This window comes from Mastomys coucha, unplaced genomic scaffold (assembly GCF_008632895.1).
Source record: "Mastomys coucha isolate ucsf_1 unplaced genomic scaffold, UCSF_Mcou_1 pScaffold21, whole genome shotgun sequence".
Taxonomy (NCBI): Eukaryota; Metazoa; Chordata; class Mammalia; order Rodentia; family Muridae; genus Mastomys; species Mastomys coucha.
In genome coordinates, this window is record NW_022196904.1 from 21,322,949 (window position 1) to 21,323,150 (window position 202).

Genomic DNA, 202 nt, shown 5'->3' on the forward strand with positions numbered 1-202 from the left:
CACTATACTATGGTTTTCAGACCAGCTTATTTATTTCAAAAGTATTTATATACACAAAATAAACATAGCCAATTAACTAGGGAGGTGGCTTGTAAGAGAACAACAAAGTGAGACTAAATGTTTGCTTGACTGACATTGTAACTCTTGTATCAAGTTTGAAGAAGAGGACTTTATAAGTTATTCTTTCTCTGAGATGAATGCT